At 41.6% G+C, this 10,397-nt stretch overlaps 2 long non-coding RNA genes across 2 annotated transcripts; both read right to left on the reverse strand.

Moving 5' to 3' along the window:
- Positions 1-240: 240 nt before the first annotated feature.
- On the reverse strand, positions 241-1,650 carry LOC124698637. The gene is made up of 3 exons (XR_007001032.1): positions 1,360-1,650; positions 1,065-1,260; positions 241-305 (listed from the first exon to the last, which is right to left on the reverse strand). It is a non-coding gene; the product is annotated as an uncharacterized LOC124698637 (long non-coding RNA).
- Positions 1,651-5,022: 3,372 nt separating this feature from the next.
- Positions 5,023-6,432, reverse strand: LOC124698941. The gene is made up of 3 exons (XR_007001181.1): positions 6,142-6,432; positions 5,847-6,042; positions 5,023-5,087 (listed from the first exon to the last, which is right to left on the reverse strand). It is a non-coding gene; the product is annotated as an uncharacterized LOC124698941 (long non-coding RNA).
- Positions 6,433-10,397: the final 3,965 nt, after the last annotated feature.

The following is a 10,397-nucleotide window of genomic DNA, read 5'->3' on the forward strand; positions in this document are numbered from 1 at the left end:
CACCATTCACCCGGGTAATTCATTAAACTTAGTTGTTTTTCCTTAACCTCTATCAAAACATTTTCCATGGCATAGCAGGTAACAACTAAATTTAATGGCGACTAAGGGAGTCTAGGAGTGGTGTAGCTAAACTACTAGGATTTAATAGCAAGCAAAACATAAACCCTAGACATGTCTACTATAAAAAAAAACACTACAGTGCAAGAGTTAAAAACTGGGACTTTTGGTGTGTGTCACTTGCCTTTGGTGAGATGAGTTGGTACACTCTTCGCAGAAACACTTGTTGCAATCAACACAACCACAATCTACAAACAAATATTTTCACTCCATAAACACATAGCAACACATATACAACCGCAAGTAAAAATATGGATGCAATATGTAGATTAGACATGAAAAACACACTTAATATGGCCTCTGGTTGTTAACTATATGCATGATGCCATGGAATTTTTTATTTTTTTTTGTGTTGTTTAAATCATTGAAAACATTTTCTAGTTCTAGAAAAGTTCTTTAACGTTAAACGAAATACTACAAAGAATTTATATAGGCCACGTTTATCTTGTTCTAATGCTACTGTACAGAGGGTTAAATTCTCTGCTGATAGCGGGAATTACTCAATATTAATTCGTAGAACTATTTGTATAGCCAAATTACTCTATTTGAGTTTTCTGCAAAAATTGTGTATAAACATGATGGAAAAGTGTAATATTATAGTTTCACTGGATTCTATATTTTATAGGGATTCCAACGGTATCTAATTTGCATAATTCGGATAAACAGAGCATAAGATATACACTTTTGAAGTTACACGTACAAACTAACCGAAAACGAATTTTACTGAAACTATCTATAGGTTCAGACTAAGCTGTCTAACCCACGTAAAATCTGAATTGGGAAAGAAGCTGGAAGCATAGGTGACGTTGTATGTATCGATTGAAGCAATTCTTATCCAGGTGAATTGGAAGGGATGTTCTATCTAATTCCTACCGTAGCTCTGGGTGCTCTCCTATTTTATTTAGTGCTAGGTGTATGAAGCAACACGAGATTAAAAGAGACGATACCGATCTTGGCACACGCAGTCGACGATACGACGCTGCTGGTAAGGTAGTTGATCAGAATGTTGACGAAGGGGCTTCCGAAGTTCACTGCTGTAGCAGTAGGCCTACGGGACATCTAGGCACACTTCTCCGTCCGGAAACACTCGTCGGAAAAATCCTACCGGTGGACAAACTCACAGATGAAAATGGAGATGTTGCTCTGGTGCACCAAAATTTACGAAACAAGTTTTGAGAGATGCGCAAGGAAGAAATAGGATGTTTGGAAAAAGCTAGAGATCAAAAGGTGGACCGTGCTCACCGAATTCGACGAACTAGTGCGGCAGTGCTGTGGAGCTCCGATCTCGAATTCGAGCAGCCTGGGGGCTCTCAGGATGTGCCGTTTGGGGAAAAAATGAAGAGGAGGGCGTGGAGCTTAAGTAGGAACAAACGGCTCGTTAAATGGTGGCTTAAAACGCCCGGAATCAATTGGAGAGTAAACACGAAGAAACTGAAAAACGCAGCATGCGACTCGTCCGTTCGTGTCCTGGAGCTTGAAGATGATCCTACGTGGCAGGGGGCCCACTCTTCAACAAAGGAAAGAAAATATACACGGACGCAGCTGTTGACCAGATCGCTGCGTCGATTTGCTTTCTCGAGCTTGCGCGTGAGGTCTGGCTACGCTAGCTCGTTTAGAGTTTGCCTGGCCAATGTCACGCTCGCCTTCTTGTTTCGTTTTTTTTTTCCTTTACTTCTTTTCTTTTCTGCTTCGTTTTCTAATTTAGTATTTGAAATTAATTTGAAAACCAACCTTGATTAAAAGTTACTCAAATTAAGTCAAAAGAATACAAATAAAATATCAGCGGATTCCTTATTCAATGAAGAATATTTTGGAACCACTTGAGTTTAAAAACTTTTTGATAAAATAAAATTTGGCACATAGATCTATATGGCTTAATTTGCATTTCTTCGGGTTTAAGGTTTCTTTATAAACTTGAATTTCGCTCAAAAATTCCTAGGGAATGCAAAGATGCCATGATGCTTATGAATGCAATGCATGTTTTTGAAAACTTCATTTTTGAAAACTTTTTAGAAAGTTTTAGTTCCTTGTCAATTTTTCAACCATGACAAACAAACAAGCTTAGATTTTATTTTTATTTCACATTCCAAAATTTGGAAAATTTTGGGATGTGACAAACTACCACCCTTAAAAGAAATCTCGTCCCCGAGATTTGAAGAGGCTAGAAAGGAAATAGGTTAGGTGGGCTACCACCCTTAAAAGAAACTTTTGTAGGTAATCTTAGGTCTTGGATTTGGGCTAAGTTCATCTTGGGTATCACTTGGCACATCCGAGGATATGACTTGACACTCGGTCATCTTTTTAAACATCTATGGCTTCCGACTTCATATCCAGTAGGTGGCTGTTTATTCACATCTAGTGAACGACATATAACTTCAAGGTAACTTGAGTAGGCTTTTCCTCACATTTGGGATTCTAATCCATATAGGATGGTGGTTGATATAATTAGGACAATAAGGGGTCACTCTTTGGGTCAATCAGGAGGCCAAGATGTGAAAACTTCATGACATCCTTCATCTTTTCCTTCTTGGTGTCTTTGACATTCCTTCCACCACTCTAAACTAGTGATTGGATCTTCGATCTCGTTGTAGTCCTATGCTTGGCAGCACTTGCCTACTATAAAGGTATAATATTTATCCATCCTAAGGTTCAGGTTTATCAGCGACGTCTCACTTGTAGGTATGTCTCTCTAGATTCACAAAGTCAACATTACGAAAGCGAATAATAAGAGTAGTAGAAATGGTGATCAATCCATTCTGCACCCAGATCATTACTTCGCATTTGATTTATTGAATCTCGTATCCTAACACTTGGTCAACCTCACAAGTTTGATAAAAATATTCCATGGAGAATTGAATCAATGTTTCAATCCCCATTTTTGAACTATTTTGAAAACATTTCTATCGATCCTTAACTAGGGTTTTGCGTATCTCACATCCTATGCTTCATCATCTTGATGGGAACCATCATGGTTTGTTTCACTAATGATGTCTTCATGGAGATTTGCCAAGAAAACATTTTCTAGGTTGGGTATAGATGAGAATAGATAGAAAGATTCTAAAGAAGTTTTCCTACCCAAACATAGATCAAGACAATTCATCAAACAACAAACATCTAACAACCATCAAGAAAACTAATCAAACACAAAAAAACTAGTATGGTCATACCACAATTTGGTAAGATCAATACTTTATTAGGATATCGCCGGTTCAATAAAAGAGAAGAATGGTGGTCTGGTCTATTTCTATTTTGGATGTTCAAGTTTCTATTCTACTCCATCAGTGTATCTTCGTGTGTTGTGAAGTCTACATTGAAGTCTTTATTGAAGTCCTTCATTGGTCTCCCATGTAACCCTTCTAGCAAAGTCGAAGAATGTCACATGAAGTAGCAGTCCCTCACTTCAGGCACAAGGTCATCATCTCTACTTCCTTGATGGTTTCATAAGGTAGGTCATCTAAGGTAAGAGGAAAACATTTTTGAAGATGGAGTAGATGAGAATACTAGAAGTTCACAAATCAACCGTCTTTTTAACAGAAGTAGGATTAGATAGATATTTCATCCTAGGGTCTTCCTATGTTCTAATCCAAACCTAGGGTCACGAACCTATGGTCAACACAATGCTCTGATACCATCTGTAGCGACCTCACCTATTTAAGGTGCCGATCTCTGTGCGTATCTGTGCTAGTCCCTGGATCAATCGCTAGCACACACAGTACAAGATGTAATACCAAGAAACAAAGGTCTTTATTACATCGTATGATCCAGAATTTACATAAAGGATTACAAATTGCATAGCACAAGGCTAGCATATCATCAGAGTTTTACAACGAATAAAACATAGACAGCATGGAGTCCTTCGTCTTCATGTGCCACAGGCGAGCATGTTGAGGATAGACTCGTAACCCCTAACGTTTCCTTACTCATCGTCTGAAAAAAAAAACCTGCAACATGATACGTTGCAGCCACGAATGGTCAATACATTTGAATTGTATTGGCAAGGACACTTTTGTGGACTCAAAAGGCATCCTATACCTACGTGCACATCTGGCTGGTAGAGCTCAGGTTCATTTTGCATAAAGCCAATTTTTCCCTATCATTTATCAAAACATTTTCTTTCGATCTAATTTACATTGGTAAATCCCCAATGTAACAATTAACGGTACCATTGGTAAAGCCCCAATGTACCTTCCTACCCTTGTTCACCCACCGGTTTTTATTTAAGAAAATTGGGATGAGGAGATCTTCGAACAAGGACTTGTCGGTTCGCTCAAGTTGTCCATAACCGGGGACACGGCTAAGTACTTAGATTTTACACTCTCGAGAGGTTGTACACCTTTACCCACATGGCCGAGGTCAATCCTTCTACCTCGTTGCACATTTTGCTTAAGGACAGGTGTAGACCGTGGCCGAGACCTTCGTGTGTAATCACCCGAACCATTCCCTAAGGGCCCCGTTCCACCTACGGTATCCCTCTACCACCACCTGGCCCCTAGGATCCGGGTTCATACAACATACTTTGTCAAGCCGAGCCATAGTAGCATGTGGTTGTACGTGAAGCTAATGAGCAAGGTTTGTCTACAATCTCTTTAAGCACTGGGTGACTTTCCGCAAGTGTGCACTAGCACCAGGGTCTTGCCCCCTGATACAGCCACCCTCTCCATAACTCCACCATTCACCCAGGTAATTCATTAAACTTAGTTGTTTTTCCTTAACCTCTATCAAAACATTTTCCATGGCATAGCAGGTAACAACTAAATTTAATGGCGACTAAGGGAGTCTAGGAGTGGTGTAGCTAAACTACTAGGATTTAATAGCAAGCAAAACATAAACCCTAGACATGTCTACTATAAAAAAAACACTACAGTGCAAGAGTTAAAAACTGGGACTTTTGGTGTGTGTCACTTGCCTTTGGTGAGATGAGTTGGTACACTCTTCGCAGAAACACTTGTTGCAATCAACACAACCACAATCTACAAACAAATATTTTCACTCCATAAACACATAGCAACACATATACAACCGCAAGTAAAAATATGGATGCAATATGTAGATTAGACATGAAAAACACACTTAATATGGCCTCTGGTTGTTAACTATATGCATGATGCCATGGAATTTTTATTTTTTTTAGTGTTGTTTAAATCATTGAAAACATTTTCTAGTTCTAGAAAAGTTCTTTAACGTTAAACGAAATACTACAAAGAATTTATATAGGCCACGTTTATCTTGTTCTAATGCTACTGTACAGAGGGTTAAATTCTCTGCTGATAGCAGGGAATTACTCAATATTAATTCGTAGAACTATTTGTATAGCCAAATTACTCTATTTGAGTTTTCTGCAAAAATTGTGTATAAACATGATGGAAAAGTGTAATATTATAGTTTCACTGGATTCTATATTTTATAGGGATTCCAACGGTATCTAATTTGCATAATTCGGATAAACAGAGCATAAGATATACACTTTTGAAGTTACACGTACAAACTAACCGAAAACGAATTTTACTGAAACTATCTATAGGTTCAGACTAAGCTGTCTAACCCACGTAAAATCTGAATTGGGAAAGAAGCTGGAAGCATAGGTGACGTTGTATGTATCGATTGAAGCAATTCTTATCCAGGTGAATTGGAAGGGATGTTCTATCTAATTCCTACCGTAGCTCTGGGTGCTCTCCTATTTTATTTAGTGCTAGGTGTATGAAGCAACACGAGATTAAAAGAGACGATACCGATCTTGGCACACGCAGTCGACGATACGACGCTGCTGGTAAGGTAGTTGATCAGAATGTTGACGAAGGGGCTTCCGAAGTTCACTGCTGTAGCAGTAGGCCTACGGGACATCTAGGCACACTTCTCCGTCCGGAAACACTCGTCGGAAAAATCCTACCGGTGGACAAACTCACAGATGAAAATGGAGATGTTGCTCTGGTGCACCAAAATTTACGAAACAAGTTTTGAGAGATGCGCAAGGAAGAAATAGGATGTTTGGAAAAAGCTAGAGATCAAAAGGTGGACCGTGCTCACCGAATTCGACGAACTAGTGCGGCAGTGCTGTGGAGCTCCGATCTCGAATTCGAGCAGCCTGGGGGCTCTCAGGATGTGCCGTTTGGGGAAAAAATGAAGAGGAGGGCGTGGAGCTTAAGTAGGAACAAACGGCTCGTTAAATGGTGGCTTAAAACGCCCGGAATCAATTGGAGAGTAAACACGAAGAAACTGAAAAACGCAGCATGCGACTCGTCCGTTCGTGTCCTGGAGCTTGAAGATGATCCTACGTGGCAGGGGGCCCACTCTTCAACAAAGGAAAGAAAATATACACGGACGCAGCTGTTGACCAGATCGCTGCGTCGATTTGCTTTCTCGAGCTTGCGCGTGAGGTCTGGCTACGCTAGCTCGTTTAGAGTTTGCCTGGCCAATGTCACGCTCGCCTTCTTGTTTCGTTTTTTTTCCTTTACTTCTTTTCTTTTCTGCTTCGTTTTCTAATTTAGTATTTGAAATTAATTTGAAAACCAACCTTGATTAAAAGTTACTCAAATTAAGTCAAAAGAATACAAATAAAATATCAGCGGATTCCTTATTCAATGAAGAATATTTTGGAACCACTTGAGTTTAAAAACTTTTTGATAAAATAAAATTTGGCACATAGATCTATATGGCTTAATTTGCATTTCTTCGGGTTTAAGGTTTCTTTATAAACTTGAATTTCGCTCAAAAATTCCTAGGGAATGCAAAGATGCCATGATGCTTATGAATGCAATGCATGTTTTTGAAAACTTCATTTTTGAAAACTTTTTAGAAAGTTTTAGTTCCTTGTCAATTTTTCAACCATGACAAACAAACAAGCTTAGATTTTATTTTTATTTCACATTCCAAAATTTGGAAAATTTTGGGATGTGACAATGTAGCACGCTCTTGCGTGGAACTTGTGGTAGGTGGGCTTGCCGAAGATGACGTGGTAGGAGCTCTTGAAGGGCACAACTTCAAACGTGATCTTCTCTTCGCGGAAATTGTGAACATCGCCGAAGGCCACGGGAAGTGTGATGCTGCCGAGGGAGTTCGCCTTCTTACCCGGAACCACGCCATGAAACTCAGTGTTGCTGTGTTTGAGCTGTTCCCTGGTGAGGTTCATCCTCTCTAGAGTCTCCAGGTACATGATGTTCATGCTGGCTCCACCATCCATGAGGCACTTGGAGAAGTCATACCCGTCTATGCGGGGACTTACAACCAAGGCGTAGTATTCTTTTGGCACAATGGCGGGATGATCCTCCCTGTCAAATGTGCACGGAACTTCCGACCACCTGACATACTGCGGCACAGCCGGAACTGTGGCGTTCAGGATCCGGGTAGCTGACTTTGTAGCGCGGACCGTTGGGGTTCCGAGGAAAGTGTGGTAAGCCCCCACGCTCTTTTTCTCGAATGGGTTGGATTTACCTGCGGACCCTGCCTTGGGATCCGGCGAGTTATCATCCTCATCCATTGCCTCGGAACTGTCTTCCTCTTTGTCCTTGTTCTTGCCCTTGCCTCCTTTGCCGCGTGGGCGGTGCTTCCGGGCTCGCTTGTATCCTTCCTCTGGGTCGTTCTTTAGGTCGTTGACCCACTTGCAGTTGCGGTTGGTATGAGTGGACTTCCCTGTAACCGGATCCAGGTGGGCCAGGCAGGGCATGTCTCTATACTCCTCATACGTTTGCGGGGCGCGGGATCCGCCAGCTGCGACCTCAGTGCCATGCTGCTGACCCCTGCCGGCTCCGCCACTACAAGAAAAGTTGCCATGGCCGACGAAGTTGAAGTCGCGCCGTGGTTGCTGGTGTACCATGGCCGACGATTTTTGGTCCCTCCGTGGTGCATGTCAAAACTTTTTTTTCTCGTTTTTGAGGCCACCTAGCCCGACGAAAGCGGCCAAAACGTCGCGTATGGTGGCCCGGGACGTGGTGCATCTCGAAATCTCGGGTTCGCCGGCCGAGTCAACGCAAATCCGCACCGCCGAGGGATGTAGGGCCCGGATGGCAGCCTCTCCGGCATTGTTTTTTTCTCGATCGCGCCATCTCGTTCAACGTTCTCCGATCGAGCCGTTTACGATGCAGGATCATGGGTCCCGCATGTCATCCTCTATGAACCAAAATTCTTTCTATTCTTGGATTTTTTTTGACCCCCGATTTCCGGCTACTTCCTTTTTCTTTTGATCCCTTGCCGCCTTGGAAACGTTGAGACCGCTGTCTGCTAAATGGGACCCGCATGTCATCCTCTATGTGCAATCAACTTTCTTTTCTTGGAGTTTTTTTTGGCACCTCAAATTTGGTCACTTGCCTTTTTCTTTCGATCCCCTGCCGCCTCTCAAACGGTGATACCGCTGCTGCTAACTAGGACCCGCATGTCATCCTCTATGTACTATAAAACTTTCTTTTCTTGAATTATTTTTGGCACCTCATATTTGGTCACTTACCTTTTTCTTTCGATCCCCTGCCGCCTCTCAAACGGTGATACCGCTGCTGCTAAATGGGACCCGCATGTCATCCTCTATGTACTATAAAACTTTCTTTTCTTGGAGTTTTTTTTGGCACCTCAAATTTGGTCACTTGCCTTTTTCTTTCGATCCCCGCCGCCTCTCAAACGGTGATACCGCTGTCTGCTAAATGGGACCCGCATGTCATCCTCTATGTACTATAAAACTTTCTTTTCTTGAATTATTTTTGGCACCTCATATTTGGTCACTTACCTTTTTCTTTCGATCCCCTGCCGCCTCTCAAACGGTGATACCGCTGCTTGCTAAATGGGACCCGCATGTCTTCCTCTATGTACTATAAAACTTTCTTTTCTTGAATTATTTTTGGCTCCTCATATTTTTTCACTTGCCTTTTCTTTCGATCCCCTGCCGCCTCTCAAACGGTGATACCGCTGTCTGCTAAATGGGACCCGCATGTCATCCTCTATGTACTATAAAACTTTCTTTTCTTGAATTATTTTTGGCTCCTGATATTTTTTCACTTGCCTTTTTCTTTCGATCTCATGCCACGTTTGAAACGTTGAGGAACCTGCTGGCTCATGGGCCCCGCATGTCATCCTCTATGTACTATAAAAGTTCATTTTCTTGGTTTTTTTCACCCTCTGATTTTTGGCAATTTCTTTTTTCTTTTGATCCCCTGCCGCCTCTCAAACGGTGATACCGCTGCTGCTAAATGGGACCCGCATGTCATCCTCTATGTACTATAAAACTTTCTTTTCTTGAATTATTTTTGCCTCCTCATATTTGGTCACTTGCCTTTTTCTTTCGATCTCATGCCACGTTTGAAACGTTGAGGAACCCTGCTGGCTCATGGGACCCGCATGTCATCCTCTATGTGCTATAAAAGTTTCCTTTGTTGGATTTTTTTTCACCCGCTGATTTTTGGCTTGCCTTTTTCTTTTGATCCCCTGCCCCTTTGAAACGTCGAGTAAGCTGCTGGCTCAAGGGACCCGCATGTCATCCTCTATGTACTATAAAACTTTCTTTTCTTGAATTATTTTTGGCTCCTCATATTTGGTCACTTGCCTTTTTCTTTCGATCTCATGCCACGTTTGAAACGTTGAGGAACCTGCTGGCTCATGGGACCCGCATGTCATCCTCTATGTGCTATAAAAGTTTATTTTCTTTAATTTTTTTTTTTCACCCTCGATTTTTGGCTATTTCCTTTTTCTTTTGATCCCCTTCCGCCTTGGAAACGTTGGGTAAGCTCGTCGACTCATGGGACCCGCATGTCATCCTCTATGTACAATCAACTTTCTTTTTCTTTTGATCTCAAGCCGCATTTGAAACGTTGAGACCGCTGTCGCTAAATGGGACCCGCATGTCATCCTCTACGTACAATAAAGTTCCTTTTCTTGGATTATCTTTGGCTCCCGATATTTTGTCACTTGCCTTTTTCTTTCGATCTCATGCCGCCTTTGAAACGTTGAGTAAGCTCGTTGGCTCATGGGTCCCGCATGTCATCCTCTACGAACAATAAAAGTTTCTTTCTTGGAGTTATTTTTTACCCCTAATTTCTGGTTATTTGCCTTTTTCTTTTGATCTCCTGCCCCTCCGAAACGATGAGGACGTTGTTGGCGGGTCGGTCCCACATGTCATCCTCTATGAACAATAAAAGTTTCCTTTGATGGATTTATTTTGAACCCCTAATTAATTTCTGGATATTTCCCCTGCCGCCTTGGAATCGTTGAGGATGTTTGCTGAAGGAGATATGCCCTAGAGGCAATAATAAAGTGGTTATTATTTATATCTTTATGTTTATGATAAATGTTTATATATCATG

This window comes from Lolium rigidum, chromosome 3, assembly GCF_022539505.1.
Source record: "Lolium rigidum isolate FL_2022 chromosome 3, APGP_CSIRO_Lrig_0.1, whole genome shotgun sequence".
NCBI classification, from domain to species: Eukaryota; Viridiplantae; Streptophyta; class Magnoliopsida; order Poales; family Poaceae; genus Lolium; species Lolium rigidum.